Here is a 21,991-nt window from a genome sequence, read left to right as displayed (position 1 = left end):
CAGAGGTTATGAAAAAGCCACATGCCTTGCTGAGCACCAAGCTAGCCAAGTGATGCAGCCTGCTACATTCACGCTGATACCACATTGTCACACAAATGGCACTATTAGAGGTCAACCCCATCTGGCTGTATGATGAATATTGTCACGTGATCGCGATGGTAAGCAAGCTGGCAGTCCGATTTATAAATACGAAACGATGAGCACATAAACTCAGAGCGCAAGCAACACTCGCTGTGCAATTATAACGGCGAGCATGGGCATCGGGCGTCTGCTAATCGCCTTTTATGCACCTTTCGTGCGTCGTCTTCTATACACGAATGATCGAAATTCCAGCGTTATCGCAGGGGCTCGCGTTAGCTCCAGAATAAATTCGCTTTATCGCGCGCCGATCACATAACAACAAAGAAATAAGCCCACGTGCGATATTTTACGCCCATAAGGCCATTTGCTGTTGATAATTGAAATGTATAATTAATATTTAAAAGGGATAAGCCGTGCTTCTTATTAACCACGAGCCAGAACAGCGCGCAAGCAGTGATTTGGGTCAGCTCATTACTGCGGTGGTTATTACGCGTTTATACATGCCATCAGTGCTGTAAGGGTGGGTGGAAATGTAATTCTGGGGGCTAACTTTACCATCTAAAGGCGCTAAAATTAAACCCCAGAATTAGATTACCGCCCGCCCTTACCCAAGTAATGTGCGAAGTTGATTTATACATCTTTTTTTATTAGAAATAATTTACGGTGTACATTAGCCTAATTAACATAAGAACAAAGATTTTGAGCTATCAATGCCTTGTTTATTCACCATGAATTGCAAAATTATGCAATGAACGAAAGAAGGAAGAGGGCCCTTTTTTCTCAGATACAGTCATATGAAAGTGAAGCAAGCATAAGGGGCCTGGATTTTAGTTTTTTATTAAAGGGGCTGACAATCAATTTTTAGGGCACCTGTTTTCTTTAGCGCATTGGAAGGTTAACTGGTCAGAGTGTCTAGCCGCGGAACGGTAACGTGGAAAATGCCGTGAAACATCTTTAATCAGGATTTTCCTATCCGCAGCGAATATGAAGTCTTATAGACACTTGACAACACATGCTGCAAACAGTGAGCGCGAGAGCTGTTCGTGTTCGAGCGCGGCGGTTTACTGCTCATGCGGGCAGTCCGCGCGCATGCGCCGCGTCTCTACATGGGCCACTGGCAGCCGCGAAGGCAGCTCCGCTTCTCACCGTGCAACTACGTTTACCTCGTAGGCAACACAGAACAGAGCGGGAATAGATAATATTATACATACTCTGACTTTAAGGACCAACTGTGGCGCGCATGACAGCATCAGACGACGTACAGCAAAGTGACCATCTTCATAATCCTGCTTCAAGGCTCTTCCGCTAGGCTGTGCGACATACCGTATTTTTTGTTTCTTTTAAGCACGAATTAAAAATATAAATCCTACTCACAACGCCAAAAGGATGCTCGAATCTGTCACTATATTTCGCGGTTTTTTTCATTTCTCCCAGGTTCTAATCACACGTTCTGTCCAGTTGTCGGTCCCTTTAAAGTTTAGCCACAAGAAGATAAATGGAATATGAATAAAATATGGTGCGCAAGCGGGCATGTCTCGTGGTATTGATGAATGGCGGCACGGCGATAGCGGTGTGCGTTTCCAAGCAAATCTCGGCTCTCGTACATAACGATATCGACAAGCGATTTAAATCGGAATATCAGTGCATTTAGCTTTTCCCTGGGAGTTCGAGTTCCCCGAAACGTTCGCATGACCGCTTTTACACCCTTATTTCAAAGGCTATGAGGCTCGCGAACCGCTGTGAGATTCCGCTTTTGGTGTCGGCCGATTTTAGCGCGCCAAACATTGCGTAGGGGAATCCAAAAACTAGAAAGAAGGGTGACTCACTTTACGATGGCACGCATGACTGGGGCATGGTTATGCTGACTGATCCCCGCTATCCGTCGCCAATGGACAACTCAGCTTGTAGGGACACCACGCTTCATTTGGAATTTACAACTTTTCAGGATCACTGCTAGTGGACTAATTTATATGAAGACTTGGGTAGCCACCATTACATGCTAGAAACTACGCTGTCGGCAATTTTCGCAGGCACCAGGAAACACACTATGTAGACTGGGACCTTTTCCGCGAAATTCGTAAAGATGAGTGCTCCTGGGAGAACTTTGCGGATTGGAAACAAAACTTATCTTGCGACGTTAAGAGGGCCACAGAGATCTTAGAGGCGCAGCCAGAGTTTGGGACCATGGATAGCAAACTTGACCACCTCTGATGCCAGAAATGACCTTAGGGCGCACTGGAAGCACACCAAGATCAATCGGGGGTTAAGGCGCAGGATTGCTGAAATTTTGCAGGGTTGCTGAAATTAACAGTGAGATCGAGACTTACTCCCTGCAGCTCGAGAGAGCGCGATGGGAGGAGACATGCAACATGCTGGATGGACAAATCTGTGTTGGGGGAAATGGAACTTAAACATCTCATGGGACCCGAAAAAAGCAAGGCTTGTCAGTTCAGGGTGGTCGACCGCATAGTCTGCGCGGCTCTCAGAGACAGCTCAGAAAAGGAGGTTTGCGACATGCTTGCAGGCAAACATTTGCCTCTTAGAGTGTTGGATCCCCCCTTTCGATGCCCCCCCCACCCCTTTATAGTTGGCGGATGCAATCGAAGCTTGGTGAGAATATCACCGCAGCTGAAGTTGAGATGGCGCTAATGGATCTCAATGGCAGGTCGGCAGTCGAGGCTGACCAGATCACTAACAAGACTCTGAGGAACCTCGATGACGCTTCAACTGACTTTCTCACCGACCTTTTTAACTAACACTGGGACAATGGCACGTTCCCTGAGGAATGTAGACATACGGACGTGGTCCTGATCTGTAAGCCGGGCAAAAAGCCCAGCCTTGACAGCCCCCGCCCCATCTCACTTACATCTTGTGTTGGAAAGGTCCATGAGCACGTCTTTAATAACAGGTTCTCTGTATTCATCGAGGATGGCGGTCTCCTCCCTCCGAATATGGTAGGTTTCCGTCCACGTCTCTGAACGAAGGATGTGATGCTACTCCCTAAATATCACATTATTGACGACTGCACTCGGGATGCCAGTGCTATACTTGGTGTCGATCTGGCTAAGCCTTTTGACCACATATCTCATGCCTACATACTGGAATCCATAAACGACATGAACCCGCGTGCGCAATTTTATCATCTTGTCGCTGCTTTTCTCAGTCAGCGAACGGCCACTCTAAAGTTGGGGGAGCTGAAGTCGGAAAACTACAAATTAGGTTCACGCTGAACCCCTCAGGGGACAGTCGTCTCTCCGCTTCTTTTCAATATTGGCATGATTCGTTTTGCTCGCGAACTGGACGAACTCGAGTGCAATGAAGGGAAAATAGCGCTGGACTTTGGATGAACACAAAGAAAGACAGACGACGACAGGCGCTGGTCCTCAGCGCCTGTCGTCGTATGTGTTCCTTTGTGTTCGTCCAAAATTCAGCGCTGTTTTCCCTTCTTTGCACAATGAACCAACTTGCCCAAGCTTTAACTCTAGTGATCTTGAGGGGTAAGAAAGTGCACGCTACCCGGATATCACGGTCTGGGTCCGAGGCGGTGCGACAGGGCACCTTGAGGACAGATTGCAGGAGGCCGTCAACATGGTTGAAAGGAACATCACTCGTATGTCCTTAAAGCTTTCAAGTAGTAAATTGGAACTATTATTATACAAGCCCACAGAAAAGGACGGCGACTGAAGGACTCGGTTCCCCATGAGGAGGTAGATGTGACATTATTGAGTGCTAGTAGGGATATAATTCCCAAGGTTAGCTGTATTAGAATCTTAGGTATGCTCAGTTCAGAGGATGGACGTAACACGGAAACTTTACGTAGATTAGAGCAACATACTGCGGCTACGTTTCGCCTTATCATCAGAGTTTCTAATAGGAAAGGAGGTATGAAGGAGGGCAGTCTTCTTCGCCTCTTCCATGCCTTCCTCATGAGTAGTCATGTTCATTATGCTGCATGTATGCATCCATTGGCTCGCTGCAGGAGGACGCCGGTGGTTAATGCAGAGCAGGTACACGCCTTTTCAATGCGCAGCCCTTTACAAGACATGCGAGACATATGCACAGAATATGCGCACTCACTGAATACAACGCACGATTCACTCAAATGTAAAGAGAACACACATCATGAACCATTACAGTCGCATACAAATAGGCACGTTTACAGTTTTTTCTTTATTATAAGTACCAGCGCGTTTTGACATACTCTGGATTAAAGCGTTGAAGCACTTACAGTCACTGAATTACAGCGTACTGTGGTGGCACAGGTGATGCTTAATTTTTCTTGAACACTTTAATTTTTATGGTTGCATGACAAAACACGAACACATAATCATATTGAAGCTATCAGACGGCCAAGCTCATTTGTTAATCTAAAGCCGCATCATATTGATCGTTATAACTATAGAGTTAACTTAATGTGAAAAACCACCACCCCAGGTGCAATACACTCTCCAGCCGATATTTTGAGAGCAGCGCCAGCTCTCGACACCATCTCTCGACAGCGCTCAGAAAAATTTGTCTTCTCTAAGCGCGGATTCCACGCTTTGATTTGTTTACTTTCTATTGTTACTGTGGGATGGCGCAGCTGGACAACACATCTTTAAAGGGACACTAAAGAGAAACCGGAGGTTGAGCTTCGATGGTAGACTATCTTATTACGATTACAACGGTGCCCGTGTACTTAGATTTAGGTGCACGTTAAAGAACCCCAGGTGGTCGAAATTTCCGTAGCCCTCCACTACGGCGTCTCTCATAATCATGATCGTGGTTTGGGACCCGTTAAAACCCAGATATTATTATTATTATTACAACGGTGCCATTGTTACGGGCGAGCAGAGTTTTTCGTAAGCGAGAAAATAGCGAAAAGCGAAGGATGGATGCTGGCGCCCCTTCGGCTTTTACGCACTAGGCTCTCGTGACGTGGAAAATCACAAACGGATACATGCCGGGATTGGTCGACAGGGATTTAATGCTGGTAATAAAAACGTCCGATGAAATTTCTCTTACACATCTATAAACAGTACTCGGCACTTATTTAAGCCATGCCACTCAAGGAAGTGCAAATTTAAGGCATAACCAAAATAAAAAAGAAGAAAAACTGCCATGGCGCTGCGTGCGGCCGTGATGGTTTCGGTTTTGCTCCGCCCACAGCGTGCATGTTTCGCCCACTTTGCCAGCGTCGCGCTCCAGCGTTGCAGTTTTGTTGGTTTCGTTGCGTGGTTGTCAAGCTTAGATTGAAAATACCAAAATGACAGACGCCAGTGTGCGTTGACCTGTTGGCCGGAAACCTTTCCCACTGGTATTAGCACTGCACGGAAGTAGCGAGTCTGTAATTTGCCTGGAAGGTGCTTGGTAAACCTGGTTGAGTGAGCGAGGCGGCCTGTCGTCGCGGAAGCCCGATGGGGCAGTCGCGAACGCCTCTTTCCGCGTGGCGTTGTGAACGTGAGGCGGAGCCGCTGGAAGGGTTCTCATCACGCCGGGGCACGTCTTCACATGAGCGCAAGCACAAGCGTTTCCAGGTGCTCGAGTCAGTCGCTGTCACGGAAGATCTCCGAGGTCAACGACCCTCCGGACCACTGTATGGACTCAACGCGTACCTCGTCGGCGGAATCAAGTCGCCAAAGCGTAGGACTTGTGCATCGTCACTGCATGATGCATTTGTAGACCCCATTGGGCACCTCGTCCATTCTCACCATGGGAGGATACGCTAACCCGTTCTCCTCACTGGAAGTATCGGCTTGAAGGCAGTCAATGTGGAAAATGGCGTGAGCGGGCTGTACAAACGGCCCAAGGCGTCTGCTCAAGGGCAGCGGCAGTGTCGACCCAACTAGATCGTTTCATGTGATGCCGCGCGATGAGCCCTGTCGTTCGCAATGGCTCAATGATGTGCCCATGATAAGACGGCAGAAGAAGGAGCCAAAACAACCGATACTGTGTTCTCTACACTTCTCGTCATCGGATTATGTGTACAATCCTGCGCTCGGGAAGGCTCTCGGCGTGCCCCAGAGAGGAGTCCTCCCGATCAGCGGTGCCGCTCCGTCATTCCGGAGCCGGCTGCTTCATAGAAATTCACTCAGAGGTAAGTGAACAAACGGCACATTACATGGACTGTGGGAATCGACGTGATGCGAAGCAGCCAGCAAGATGCGGCATATATCGCCTTGTTTGTTTCTGAGGCAAATGAAGTCATTCATGTCATGAAATGTTGTTTGCTCTATTTGCATGTTTCTCATGCATGCAGAATGCACGTCAAATATGGTATACAGTATACCATGCTAATGAAACGTATATCCTTGGACATATAATGCATGACCAGTCATTTATCTTCGTCACGCACTCACGTCATGCAATACCATTTTGGTATATATCCAGTGAACAAAACAGCCGGAAGCGCACCAAGACAGTGTCATGTAAATCATGCCGTACATGACATCATGTTACGATTTTCATGTTACCACCTGTCACTTATGTTTGCCATACAGTAACGCTGCGCAATACCAATTATGGTGTATATCAAGCTAGCAAACCGTTCGCGAGCGCACCATGAGCGCGGCTTGTAAATCATGCCCTACTTGACACGCATGTCACAATTGGCGTGTTAACATCTGTCATTTATATCATCGTACAGTCACTTCACACAATACCAATTTTGGTGTATGTCAAGCTAACGAACCGGCCGCGAGAGTACTATGAGCGTGGCATTTAAATCATGCCTTACATGGCAGGCATGTCATGATTGTCGCGTTACCACCTGTCATCTATGCTCGTTGTACTGTCACATCGCGCAATGCCAATTTTTGTGTATATCAAGCTAACGAACAGGCTGCGAGCGCTCCATGAACGTGGCATGTAAGCCATTCCATACACGATATGCATGTCACACTTTTCATGTTACCACTAGTCATTTATGTTCGTTATACAGTTACGTCACGCAATGCCAAATTTGGTACATGTCAAGCTAGCGAAACGGCTGCGAGCGCGACATGAGCATGGCAGGTATGTCATGCCGAACATGACGTGATTTCATGTTTTTCATGTTACCACCTGTCCTTTATGTTCGTCATACAGAATTCTTTTGTCATACCAGTTTTGATATATATCCATTTAATTAAACAGTCGTGACCGCCCCGACACTATGTCATGTAAATCATGCAGTGCATGACATGCCTCTCATGATTTGCACGTTAGGATCTGTCACTTATCTTCGTCATACATTCTTGTCACGCCATACCAACTTGGTATATATCAAGTTAACGAAACGGCTGCAAGAGCACCAAGACCGTGGGATGTAAATCATGCCTATCATGATATCCATATCATGCTTTTCATGTTATGACCTGTCATTTATGTTCATCAGGCAGTCAATTTTGTATACCAATTTTGGTATACATCCCATTAACGAAACCGTCGTCAAGGACATGTGCAGCCCAGAAACGACGCATTGTACAGATGCACAAAGCGCCTCAGGACACCGCCGCTATTCACGCTATTGCCCCTTATAGCTCCGACTACATGAACATTAGAGACGGTAACATAATTTAGGGAAGCCTAATCAAAGAAAACAACCATAAGTTAAATAGAAAAGTAGTTCCGTATAAGACACAGCGAATAAGTATAGAAACACGATACAGGCGGCACCTCAAAGAGCTAATAATAAATGTTGCGTTTTACGTCCCAAAAATACGATATGATTATGAGAGACGCTAAAATGGAGGGCTCCGGGAGATTCGACCACATGGGGTCCTCAAACCTAAATATAAGGACACGGGTCTCTAGCATTCTCCCTTTATTGAAATACGGCCTCCGCGACCTTCGGGACAGCAGTCAAGCACCTTAACCACTAGACCACCGCGACGGGTAACCCATAATAGGTATGAGAATTATACTCATTGCCCATGGAAAATAGCGTAAAACGGCTCGTTGGGAGGCTCGTGAGAAAAACGGAGTGTTTGGTATAAGAACATTTCTCGAATACACTTGCTAACATACTTAAGATGACCCCTAAAATCTTACTTTATATAACGCAAACTAAATTTCGCAGTTTTACTTAGTAGTAAGCAGAATTTTTGTTCTTGTATACTCCAGGCACACCCAGATTATTATATACTTGATCACATCATCGCATGTACATAGCAGTAAATTCGAGTGGAATATAAGTATGTAAACAGTAGCAGAAATGGCGCAGACAGTTATAAGTAAGAATAAAGCAGAGCACTTGGCTTGGCAGCACGTTCAAGGCATATTGCAGTAAGTAGACGGGAAAAAACAGTACAGACAGATAGGTATTGTATGGCATGGAAAAGAAGGGCAGCTAAGAAAGAATTTGTGCTAACAATGAAATTATTGTCTTAAAAACTCTTTGATTAAAAGAATAAAGAGACATAGACCAAGATAGCGTCTGTTACGTGATTTTACCGGTGCTGCTATAACTGTTAAAATCTTATTTGCGTATAAGTCAATGTCGTTGCACGTAAGTCAAACTTACATTCACGAGATCCCTCATATGATAATAATATCTGGGATTCAACGTCCCAAAACCACGATATGATTATGAGAGACGCTGTAGTGGAGGGCTCCGGAAATTCCGACCGCCTGGGGTTCTTTAACGTGCATCTAAATCTAAGTACATGGGCCTCAAACATTTTCGCCTCCATCGAAAATGCAGCCGCCGCGGTCGGGATTCCATCCCGCGACCTTCAGATCAGCAGTCGAGCCCCATAGTTTCGGTTTCACCAGTGAGTTTGGTCGAATTTCATTAGTCCGCAATACAGGATAATTACCACTCCTGCTTGCAGATAACTGCAGCTATTAGGGAATTTTCGGTCTTGCCCTTGCCGAGATGCAACTCATCGGTTTTCATGGAAGAAGTGATCGCGGGCATATTTCTGCTGGTACCTTAAAGTATCACAGCAAACTGAGCTTGAAGTATTCTACCATGCCCAATGCATCAAAATTCTTTGGCTGGCACTGAGTTTGCTCTTTCACATCCAATTATTTCATTCAGTGACACCACCTTCCTGTTTTATCCTGCCTTTTTTTTTCAGCCTTTCACACCGCTGTGCCTCTGCCATTGGTTCCCATTATTTGAGAGCTATATTTAATTCACTGCGTTTTCGTGCGTTGTCCTGAGGTACCAGTGGCATTGCTGCTGGTTGCCGTAAAAACAGCGCTCATGTCTTTCATTGAGAGAGTTGGGCTGTCTGCGGTAATGTGCGGAACGGCACACAGACCCACTGTTGCCTCAGCAAAACAAGTGTAGACAAAAAAGTGCAAAAAAAGCGGCTGATGCGGGGTTACAAGGGTCTATTTTAAAGGAATACATGTACAGCGATGGTCAAATTTTCCCAGGCCTCGCTGCCATAGCGTTACATGGTATAGCTGCCTGCGAACTATTGACCACTGTTGTGAGTGGGTCTGCATTCCCCGAAAAGGGGAATGGATAACGATGTGCACATGTGTGCGGGTGCCATCCGCGGCGGCCGCGTGAACTTCAGAGCGGTGACCGATCGGCACCTCACGTACACTCAGTATACGCTTGTGTGCAACGAATGGGCTAGAGGCGGCATGCTTCAGCTCCCTGAATAAAATCCCGTGCACATATAGCCCTAAGAAAAAATATACGCGACTCTCTTCATCGGCCGCTCTGAACGGGCGCTGTATGCGTTCGAGGAAGCGAGGAAGCGCCCTTTGACCTTGGCGGCTGCGGCCAGCTAGATCGCCGAGCGACGGCGACAGCGAGACGCGGCACAACTCAAGAAAAATGGGAGAAAGCTTCGCAACGCGTGCGCGTGCGAAGGAAAAAAAATAGGAAAAAATAATAAAGGAACGCGAGGAGAGAGTCGTTGAAGCATTGCTGAAGTTCCGAATTGCCCGCGACGGCGTGATGCCGATGCGAAGCCGTGGTGGAATTCGCCATATCGAGCCTTGGCCTTGTAAACGTCTCTTGTCAACTGCTCAGCTGTGTCGGCCATGTGAGCGCGTTTTGTGCCTGCAATCTCACTGTATTTTTTGCCGCTGGATGTAAAATGCATGATTTGCGGACAGTGCAACATGCCGCACTGCGAGTGCAATAATGTCACGGCGGCCCGTCGACTCAAGCGAGCGTGCCGCTGTGTATGACCAAGAATGTGATGGGCAGCATTCGTGATGGGCACAGTGAGGAACAAAAATGGTAAGTAATACTGATGTTCTCTCTCTTCGCGGGTCCTCACCGTCGCTCATGCACCTGTAGATGCCGTTCTGCACAATGCGTCGCGTGAAATGTCTAATGAAAAGCAAAAAAAGCCAAAAAAACCGGCATGTCAAGCTTGCGAAATGCCCGCGAGTGCAACATGAGTGTGGCATTTAACCAGTGCTGTACGTGACACACGTGTCATTATTTCCATTTTACCACCTGTCATTTATGTGCACCATACACTCACGTCTCGCTATATCAATTTAGGTGTGTATCAAGCTAGCGAACCAGCCGCAAGCGCACCATGAGCGTGGCGCGTAAATCATGCCGCACATGACATGCATATCATTATTTTCATGTTAGCAGCTGTCATTTAAATAAAAGAATATTACTTTTAAGGGCTCCTTTTCTTTCTCAGGCACAATATTACAGAGAGCTAACAGACAATAGTGCCAAGGAAAGTATAGGGGGTGTTATTTGTAATAATTGGGATATAAATGTGAAGAAAGTAAAGTGGACGAAAAGATAACCTGCCGCCTGCAGGGACCGAACCTGCGACCTTCGAATAACGCGTCCGATGCTCTACCACTGAGCTACGGCCGCGGTCATCCCCCCGTCCACTTAAGAGGGTATATACGTGCATTTAAACCTAGGAGTGTTAGTCAGTGCTGACCGCAGCCATGGCGGCGAGTGTGGAACACTTTTTTTGCCTTTTGGCGTCACGTATACTACGTGATCTTTTTACGAGCTGGCAGCTGACCAATAATCCCTCACTGTCATTTATGTTAATCGTACAGTCACGTTGCGCAATACCAATTTTGGTGTATATCGAGCAGGCTAAACCACCGCGAGCGCCCCGAGACCATGTTGTCTAAATATGCTATACATGACAAGCGTGCCAAGATTTGCACGTTATAAATTGTCCTTTATGTTCGTCATACACCCTTGTCACGCCATGCATATTTTGGTACATGTCAAATTAACGAAATGGCCGCAAGAGGACCAAGGGAGTGGCATGTAAGTCATGGTCACCAATTTTAGCATTCATCCCATTAACGAAACGACCACACGAGCACAGAGTTGTAGGCGGCTATATAGATAGGTGGATAGATAGATACGCTCAAAGTCGCAGAAGTTGGCTAAGAAATGCTTCGCATTTAAAGGTCATTAAACTCAGAGATCTGTGATCCGTGCTTTGAAACTCCTGTGAATATATCTCATGTTTCGCACGGCCAGACAATCGACGCATGAGTGCGCCGTGAAAAAGTCGTTTGCAAGATATAATTTTCTTGCTTGCGATAAAGCACCAATGAGGCAGAATGCTTTCAGGGAGTATTCGCAATGCTCATAGACTGTCGCGCCGCCAAGCGGAATTCAGGAGCGTCCTCTCGAGGAGGGTTAGTAGACGACAAAATGGCAGCAGTACGCAGTCGCTCCCTTGTTCGGCTGTGCTAGCCTCAGTGTTAACGCGTTGGCAAGAAAGGAACACTACGACTTTGCATGTTCCCTGCATCAGTGAACAAACCGGGCCCTCCGTGACACGAGAAATCTGATTCGTGAAGTTTGCGAGACGTGAAGTTTTCGTGAAAATACGTGGCAACTCGCGCTTTCAATGCTCGCCCACAGCGTACACATACTATCTGCTTCGCGAGGCTTTCTGTAGCCACGTAGGTTACCTAAATGTTATCGTTTGACATATTCAGTTAAAGCTCACCCTGTTTTACTTGCATATACCATTGGTCAGTGTTTCTTGTTGTGCATGAGTCCCATAACATTGTACGCGGGAGGTCGCGCGGGCTCGCGATGTGCTCTTGTATAACTGAGCGATCTCAAGTTGGCGATACATTAAAATAGGGCCTCTATCCTTTGTCAGCAAAGCGCTGTTACGAATCGTGCGAGCGACGTTTCAATCACTCGAGGACGCGTCTGCTCGACGCCTTTCGTGGAGCGAACACTTTCCACGCCGTCCTTCGCCAGTGTGTTGTGTTTCATAGCCACCGCTGCGCCGCTTGTTTTTGTACGTTTGTTGATAGGTGGCAGCACACTGCAAGCGATTTGCTTGTTGACCGGTCTTAGAGCAAGATGTTCTTCGCACCCAGACGTATCTCTAATTGTAAACGTGGTGACGCGGAGTGGTCGAAGTCGTTCGGCGGAGGAATTCTTCAGATTGCTTTCAGCAGTGATGTTGAAAGAAACCATCTTGACGACGAGGATTTTTCACTGGACGTTGAAGACTGTGAAAGCACCGAGAGTGACAGCGACGATGAACGATCAGCTGCTAACTCCCGAGGAGCGAGTTGCACTTCACGTCCCCTCGTGCGTTAATGTTCTTTCACGCTCGTAAGTCACTTTGATTGTATTTAATATATAATATCCTTGAGCGACGTCAAAATAAAAGCATAGTTCCTCTTGTGCACTGCATGTATCACAATTATTGTGGATATTATGGAGCGCCGCATGCCGCCAACACGCTCGAGCTCGACCAGCGAAGCGAAATGGTTAGAGCGATGGAACGTGCAGTCACGGCCACAATCCACGCCTGTCGGCTAACTTATTCGACGTTGCGAAAAGCATACGTGTACATCCTTTTCGATATTCATGTTTTGATCGTGGTGATCGAACCTGCAACATGCGAGTGAAGTAAATTGCACACGGCTAGAGTCTCGACATGGCTGTGACACAAGCGCTCCTGAATGTGATGTTAAATGCTTGTGTTCCGTTGAAGACGTAACTCCGCGTTTCCGACTGTTCAAGTAATGACGACGGCGTATTATGTTTGCAAACCATCACCACGTTAAACGTGCGGTCCCATGCAGCAGCGATGGCGCTACTCGCTGGCGGCCTACTACTGCGGCAAATCCGTCAGGCAGATTCGGTACGTACTACATCGGAGTGCTATTCAGCTCATACATCAATTCTAGCTTCTGCAGTTTTATGTAGCACGCACAGAATTTTGCAAAGCATCGTTATGCGCGGTAACGGAGTTGAAATATAACCTTTCACACCGCAGCAAATAATTAGATGGCGAGTACTTAGCACTTTATATGGTTTGGGAAAGTGTTTTAGTCTCATATCCATTTCAGCACAGTTCATGACTTCATCCGGTGAAAGTGGCATTACGTCCTATCTGTTCCTATGCTAACAAACGGGTTGACCCTCCTCCTGGCGCCATCTTGAAAAGCACGGCGCGCCACCTATAGTTCGTGGGCATTGCGAATAAACTAGAGTAAAAAGCCATGGTTATCACATTGTCATGTGATGAAATGTGCATAATGGCGAACTTTGCTTTCTATTTATTCTGTTCTCAAACTTCATTTGTTTATTTTGATCCTTCGTCTCGGTGTCGATTTGTGCGCATTGACATGTGACAGAACGTGTGTTCTCGTTTTGCAGCATCTACTTTGAATACAGTAAACTACCCTGCACATCCTTCTGCCGCCATGCAACTGTCACAATCCCCCGAAGCAGAGATTATCAGGAAGTGAGAAGAATTGGAGAAGACTTTTCGACAACAATTTTGCATTGCATGCGCACTGTGCCCGTGTCTTGAAATAGCATATTAAGGCACATAAGCACTGTACCTTGACACATATGCATCAAAGTACAGTGATAATAGCATATCAAGGTGCATTAGCATCATTAGCTTGCATTCATTTAGCTAGAAGGAGTCAATCATGTTGAAGCGATATAGTGATGGCCATATCATGTCAAAGGCATCTGCTAAGTGACAGTGTGTATTATGAAGCACATGCAAGTATTGAATGAATGAATGTTTATTCCTTCAAGATAAAGGAAAGGGGCCTTGAGCGAAAAACTACAGCGGTAGCTTGAGAAGTGCATGAGTCCCAGTAGAGCAAAAAAAAAAACGTCAGGGCAGCAGGAACATGTGCACATTGAAAGGCAAAACACATGCGCATACAAAAAATGAAAAGACAGAGCAGCACAAACATGTGCGTATTCAAAGGCGAAACACATACGCAAACTGCAAAGTGACGAAATCCATAAGGGTGAATATGTGCGCTAAAGAAAAGAATGAAATGTAGAAGAAAGTGAAAACAGAAAAACAATGAACGGCCTTTCAACGGCATGGAAGGAATGTAACTTTATTAGTCACATATCAGCAGTGGAACTTCTCAAGGCTACATGTGCATATTCTTAGCCATTACCAAATGTGCAAGGCTAATTTAGCATTGATTTAAGTGAGTTGAATCTGTTGAACCACGTTGTTGAATCACCTTGTTTATTCTCTCTCATTAATTTGCCGTTTTGCATTACGTTGCCATAGTTTTTATGATCAATACACAGTATCATGACAGTTGACACAATTTCACAAGGTGAAATTGCTGTTATCGTATCCAGGCCTTAGTTTATCCTCATTAGAAGTGCGCTACCTATTTTTGCATTGTAAGAATACCAAGTTCCCCAACCTTCACTTTTAAACAGAGTAGCTGCGGTTCATCAAGAAGGCGTTAATAACATTCATACCCCTCTCAAAGTGCACTTATAATGATAACTTTACACACATAAGAAACACCCGAATAATGGTAAACATGACAAAAGTACACTTCTGGTGTTGTTTCGCATTTTTTTACCTCCGTGTATTTTTTGCCTCGTGTACACTAAATGAAAAGCTCTAAAGGAAATACTTCGCATCATCTCAATTTTGTATTTACTTCGTGTTTTGACAAAAAAATCTGCAATGAGGATCGTCAAGTGCGAGTCTTTAGTAAGACATTCACTTTTATGGATGCAGAAAGCTCAATAGACTTCTTTTTTGTGTCATTTTCAGAAATACCAGCAAGAGTTGCCCGCCCGCCTGTTCATGTTCAAGACATTGTATTGTGGGCATGAGTGTCGGCAGGAATTTGTCGTGGGGGGGAGGGGAGAGGTACAGGCTAATGTAACACAGCGACCGGGTCAGCGGGAGAGCATTGTTGTAGCTTGGGTGGGGTGAAATGCTGGTGTGTCTTGAGGGGGCAGGTGCCCTTTTTCAACCCCCTGCCGAAGGCCATGATTGTGGGAACACTCTGCTGTGCCTCACTGCACACTATGTCGAACAGCTCGTACATCTTACTACATTTGGGCCGACACTGGGATTGGTGCAGAGTGTTATGCGCAATTCTGCGTGCAACCTTTCTAATTCAATTCAATTCAATTCAATTTTATTTTCCAGTATATACATGCTGGATGGTTGCGTTGGGTTAAAAGCTACATAAGTAGCTTGACGGGACCCAACGACCAGACTATACAGCGCAGTAACAACAAGCAGTCCGGTGCAATGGCGAGCAAATCAACAAGCCAAACAGAATACCATATCGTACAAAATGAATACATATACAGCGGTTTACATGTATTTCCAGCACGAGAACTGCAGGAAGAAAAAAAAAGGAAAATAAATACATGTGCATAAAAAAATGCTACATACAATAAAATACTGCTATAGCATGAGTAATGAACAGAAATAAGAATAACACAGAATAGTAACACCGAACTACTGTAGCAATGCTAGCTATTTGGAACAAAATAAAACAAAAACACTGGCCATATAATACAGCAAGAAATTCATGGAAGCAGAATGAATATGTTAGAAGAAACGACATAAGTTACACACAATGCAATTACACAGAATGTCACAGTATGTGACATTACAAGTGTGCGAAATATAAACGCAAGTCTTTTTTACTGAAAATCTGAATATCTTCATATTTATTTAAAGTGGATGGTAGGTTATATGCCAATGATTGATGTTTGTAGTGCGTCCTGAAATATGGAACTGACCATGTCTCAAGGTTCCTTGTGTTCGCATTAATTCTACGACGTTCTAAAGATGCCAACTGTTTTATGTCGTGTGCATTTGAAAAGTTTGCATTATTTAAATGATGCTGAGTGAAGCCAGTGTTATTCAGCAAACTTAAGTCCTAACAGCGACAGTTGGGCGAGTTGATGTATATTTATTGTTAAAAAGATTGTGAAAAAATCACAACGCAGAGAAATGAAGGGTACAGGAACGACGTGCTACTAGCAATTGAAGTTTATTCGACACCACGGAAAAATATAAACACGCAGTACGAAAAAATTACAAGATTAAACAATTACACATCCAGAGAGGAATAAAGGGGGCAGGACGACGCACTACTAGCAGCTAAGTTTAATAAAACCACAGAAAGGTATAAAGCCACAGTACGCAACAATTACAAAATTTAGCAATCACACATCAACAAAAAGAGGATGAACATGACTAAAAAAGCTAAACATGTGTTCAAGTTCAGTTGCTAGCAGTGCGTCGTCCTGTCCCCTCCATTTTTATGTGTTGTGGGATCTATTTCGCATTTTCTTTAAGTATGAACTGTTGTCCTGACTGCTTTACAGCCTCTATACATGTATGGTCAATTTTTATTGAACCTCATGGCATATCAAGTTCTAGGATCCAATTTGCAAAGCCACGAGTCACTATTTATAGAAAATTTCTTATTCACTGCATCTCATTGCCTAATTCCATGTTGACTTTGCAGCCATGGTACTTGGATTATTTTCAATATGGTAATTATGCATTAGCCATAAAGTGAGAAATTAAAGATGAACTATTGAGTTACAGATAGCGCTAGCTGGCATGAAAACATTGAAACATATTGTACTAATTATGCATAATAGAAGTATTGGTACATTGCAGTCATATGATTATGCCTACAAGTTCCCAAGCACACTTTCAGAAATTTGGAAGAAGCGTGCCTTCCTTAGCCCTGCATGACAGGGAAATTCCGTTCCTTCTTTCAGGACAGAGAAATTTCGTTCTTGAGTTGTTTTGTCACATGACTGCTCGTGGATAGTCCTAATCTTTTGCATTTATCTTCTGCTTGACGTCGTCGGTGTGTAGTCACGTGGTTATAGGTTGTGATTTAAAATACGTGTTTCTGCGCTAATAAAGTTAGTTGTGAGAACAGCGCTGGTGTTCGTGTCCCTTCTTCATCTCTGTCCTCGTTATCGTGCTGAATCCACCCAATATGCTCAACCGAATCCAACTCGCCCAAGTGTCAGTTCTTCTGTTTTATAGTTTATTTATTCAAATATTGTGCAAAAGATCGAATTACCAAGAGATTCCGGCATTAAGCACACTATGCGCTGCTGCATCCCATATCCTATCGTTCCAATGTTTGTCGCACTGCTTGCGCTAGCCACAGGGGCGCACAACATCTGCTCTGCGAATTGTGAAGGCATCAGCACTCGTTGTTCATAACTTCCACCACTGGAGCAAACTTAGAATGTCTTTGTGGACCTCTGCAAAGTGAACATAGCTGTCCAGCTCATCCCTTCATTTATCTCGTTCCCGAACGTCGTGCCACCCTTCAATGTCATCTATAAAACATCAGTTGAGTGCTTGTCCTTGCAGTTTTCAGCAGTGTATATTATGCACGGTTCGCACCATGTTTTTTTTTTTTTTCCATTTTGTAATGGTGTATGCCTTCCTAATGATGCTGTACTTTTAGAAGGTGCATGGTTATTGCTCCATGCGGGTAAAACTGGCAGGAGGTAGACGAAGCGATATCAATCAATTTTTGGGGTTCGTTCCAGTTTGGTATAAAGGCGCGGATAAACTTCTCGACGCTTAAGGCACGTTCACACCGAAAGCGGAGCACGCAAGCGGGCAAGCGGATTTTCAAAGCGAAGAGGCAGCGAGGCCGCGCGGGTGCTCAGACCGACCGCGTTGCCTTCTACCCGCTCCACCGCGGGGATGGAGCAATCCACGGCGGACGTGTCGCCATCTTGCGGCACTACGCAATACTGCGCGCATGCTTCTGGGGCGCTGATTGGCTGCGGCCAAAGCGGCCAACTTTTCGCCGCGGAGAAAATCGGTCCGCCAGCGATCCGGGCAAGCGGCCACGGCTTTTCCGCTTTCGCGGATAATCCGCGTCCGCTTTCCGGATCCGCGCTCGGTGTGAACGCGCCTTTACTCATTGGATGCATATGGTTCGATGTAAAGGGACATTACTCGGCACGGAATTCGTAATTGCCTTTTTTCAGGCCAGATATTTCGTTAAGCGAATATACGTTGCCCCACTTCGCTATATACCTCGCTATCGGCCTTGAGCCCGCACGTGTCGGTCTTCGTCCCATTTTTAAAAAAAAAAATTAGCTTTATAAATACGTTCTTAGGCTACACAGGCATGACATGGCTAAAGCATTTTTTCTGTGAGGCACCCCTGCGGCCATCATGTGCTGATACAAAACCGTCAAACAAAACTCTAAATCTCATAATGGGCGTCCAGATTTTAGTCATTTTGGAGATAGGTATCCATATTTTGTTGGAATTCTGCCGCCGAATGCCCTTGAGAAATGACCCATATATCAGAGATGGGAAACGTCTTTCAAATGACAACGTTAGCTGAGATTTGGTACAACCTATCCTCCCCCCTTTTGTTTAAGTTGAGGGTTGGAACTTTCAAGAACGTTTTCCGCTTTGGAGCTCATCTCTCGTGCGATGACAAGTTATAGGTGTAAATTTATTATATTTCATTTATTAGGGCGATTATAAAATAACATTTGGAATATAGAATAGCGAATGCAAATAAAGTACAGAATAGCGATATGTTAACTATATAAGCGCCTCGTCTAATCACTTTTAGCTCGACTGTTTCAGATAAATCAACTAGCCCCATATGCAAGAAGCAAAAGGAGTTCAGTACTTTTCGCTCATAGAACTTTTCCAAATAGCTTGCCCCACATAGAAAAAAAAGCGTTTTTCGAGATAAAATGTGAAACATATACGTATGTGCAACGTATGTGGAACACACGTAAAGGGACACTGAAGAGAAAAACAATTTTTCGATTATCAGTAAATTACTCTTTTACAATTCAAAGTCACGACGCTCGCTACAACAAGGCTCTTGGTAACTAAGAAAGCGCACAAAAAGGAAATGCGGCTGGCGACGCCCCCTTGAAATTCGGGCACCAGACGCCGTGAGGTCATAGATTACGACGCTTTCTACTGGAGCCTACGTAGCTCCTAATCGGTAAAAGTGAAGTGCGTTGACCTCTGAGGGTGCCATAGACTTAACATACCAAGATACCAAGCTTCAGAAAATTTTGTTGAGCCAATGTCCCCAAAATACGACAGATACGGTTTCACATCCGTGATGTCACGCGCGGAGGTTTCAAGCCAGATTTAAAAATGGAACTTTCACCTTGACTTTATCCTCAATTACTAAACTCATGATGGCGAAATGAATGACATTCGAGTTCTCACAGTACACTTAACGTATGATGGTGAAATGATTGACATTCGAGTTCTCAGAGTACACTTGATCAGTCTAAACCAATTCAGTGTTTTACTTTGGTGTTCCTTTAAGAACATAGCAAAGTCCAAGCCCGGCCCGACCCGAGCCCGTCACCTCAAACCCGGCCCGGCCCTAAGCCCGGAGCTCCAGCCGGGCCGGGTTCGGCTTTCCGGGTAGGCCCGAGCCCGTGCAGTGCTCTAAAGGGGGGTGCTGCGATGAGCCTTCGCCCCCCCCCCCCTGATGGGGAAGCCTGCGCACGAAGGCAACCATGAAGGCAACCTTGTTATTTTGTGGGCATTGCTGAATGCTTTTATTTATACAAATACTTTAGCGTCATTTTGTAAGGTTTCGCTCAGTAAAAAAAAATTACGCCACAGTCACCTTCCCTCCGCCTGCTTCTTTTTACTAATTTTGTACTAATTTAGTTGCCTTCATGTGTAGGCTGTCATCAAGTTCCTTGGGTATCCCATTTCTTTGGATTGTACTTATATACTGGCACGGTGAAGCGAGCACGACAGTGTACATTAGATGAGATTTTACATTGTTGTGTTACTTTGCTGCGGTGAATTATGTATAGTGCTCAGGTTCTACTTATATTGTTCCACGTGTTCATTATTGGGAGTAGGTTCTGTGCGTCACAATGGAAATATACATATATTAATATTGGCATGAGAACTGCGACTGCTTTGATTCCAATAAATTATTGCAACCAGTGGTTCTTGTATCAATTGAAGTATGACTATTTGTCGTGCATGCCAATGAAAGAAATGAACTTGTGCATGCAAAAGTAATTGCTGAAACACTACCTCCTGAATGTAACTGCTTCAGTTTTATTACCAAACTAGTTGAGCAGTTGAATCACACATTATGGTACATTGAAGAATAGAGATATGCAACAGAAAGTTAGGCAGAAAGTAATCACACTGTTCAAACGTAGAGTGGGTGACCTTTCATCAATAGTAGCATATTTGAAGGTGCCTGTTGCGTAAATAAAGTTTAACGTGATGTACAGGTCGAAGAGGGAGTGCACATATTATAGTTTATCCAGTTTTCTGCATATTTGCTACAATCCTCCTGTGTCTGTGTTATGAATGTAAAATTCTGCGTTGCAAACAAGCCAAATTGTCTGCTGCTGTGAAAATACTAGTAATTCAAAAGAACCATAATTTTATGAAGAACAGCTATTTCGTTGAGGAAGACGGTAATGCGTTTTATTGCGATAGCAATTACATGGACAGTCTCGGCTGATTTTTGCCGTCGCCGTCGCCGCCGTCATGCTGCGTATATGTATAAGTATGTATATATACATCAATATTCCAAACAAATATAATCAGAAAAATGCTTCCGAAGCGCGGAATCGAACCAGCGACCTCTGAATTCGCAGCGCGGTGCGCTAAGCACTACTCCACAAAGCATACATCCCTCTGACAGCCAACGGCGAGCGTTATATACACACCCTTTACCGTTTGGAGTCCTCCGAGACGGAGGCGCTTATAAGCGTTTCTTCATTACCAGCGAGATGGCGCTAGGAGCGCGCGGGCGCACTTAAAGGCGTCGGCCAGCTCTCTCGCTTCTTCTTATATTTGCGCAGCGAGAACCTTGCCCTTCCGCTGTCTGTTCGCGCGGGCGCTCGAACAAACTATCGCAGTGTTCATGATTCTCAGCAGATCGAGCTACGTGGTAGCTCTCACCGCGCGTCGCGTGCGTGTAGCTAAAAGCGTTTGAGATGTCGTGCACGTAACGTACGTGTACTTTTCACGTTTGCGAATGAGAAGTCCCTACGTACGTGAAATTAAAACTGTCTAGTAGCTGCCGGGTAGTGATGGACGCACGGTAGTCGCAGCACGTCCATCACGGGCCGCTTTTCTTGCTATCGCATTCATTGCTTCGCCCTTGCGGCGAAACTGTGACTTTTTTTTTTGAAATTAGTACTGCATCATCAGGGCAACAGGAGGGCCAAGTACACATGGACGTTCACAAGAGAGAAGTACAAGTACAATAACTTTTTGTGTTTTGTGGACTTGGGGAGGTTGTGCTTGACCTTGGCGAACGCGTTAGGCATTCGCTTGAACGCGGTGGCGTGATGCTTAACAATCAAGGTTAATTAGTAAGATAGTAGGTAGTCTCGGAGTATTAAAGCAACTAAATTCTGAATATGAGTTATAGAGAATCCCTGTATGCCGCGCTAAAGCGTGAATTCCGAATAAGCGCTAACTGCAGAAATAGATGATCGTTCAGCTGCTCAGAAGGCGCTGCTGTGCCTGCGTGCAGCTCGCGAGCGTACGCGCGCATTAAATACACTTAATGTAGGCGCGTTACAATGTCCTTGTAACTCTGGTATTTGCGTGTGTAAGTTTCATATGCGAATGCAGGCGGTCTTCGAACAGCTCAGAACAGGCTTCCGCCTCTGGACGCATTCAGCTCGCGGCGGCAGAAATAACGAAAATTGCACCACACCATATACTCA

This window comes from Rhipicephalus sanguineus, chromosome 1 (genome assembly GCF_013339695.2).
Source record: "Rhipicephalus sanguineus isolate Rsan-2018 chromosome 1, BIME_Rsan_1.4, whole genome shotgun sequence".
Lineage (NCBI taxonomy): Eukaryota > Metazoa > Arthropoda > Arachnida > Ixodida > Ixodidae > Rhipicephalus > Rhipicephalus sanguineus.
Note: the sequence above shows the minus strand (reverse complement) of the source record.